Here is a 352-nt window from a genome sequence, read left to right as displayed (position 1 = left end):
ACAACAATACAAAGGAGGAAAGGAAGGACTGGAGGGAAAGGACAGAATTCCTCAGCAAAACACCAAATATAGAAACCATAAACAGAACACATTTGACTACATAACTATATGAAATTTCATTGTTTCTCAAATTAAAATAAATAATAAAAATAATGTGACAGATTTTTAAAAATTTTGTGACATATGCCTAAAGAGTTTCTTTCTAATACAGAGAAAGTTTTACAGATTCGTAAGCAAAACCTAAATACTCCATTAGAAAATGTATAAAGGGCATTTATTCATTCATCCATTCATTTAACAATTATTTGTAAAGCATCTAGGAACTACTATATGCCACCTGTTATCCAAATTT

Source organism: Pteropus vampyrus, unplaced genomic scaffold, assembly GCF_000151845.1.
Source record: "Pteropus vampyrus isolate Shadow unplaced genomic scaffold, Pvam_2.0 Scaffold139, whole genome shotgun sequence".
NCBI classification, from domain to species: Eukaryota; Metazoa; Chordata; class Mammalia; order Chiroptera; family Pteropodidae; genus Pteropus; species Pteropus vampyrus.
The sequence above is the reverse complement of the archived record's forward strand: the minus strand, read 5'-3'. Positions refer to the sequence as shown.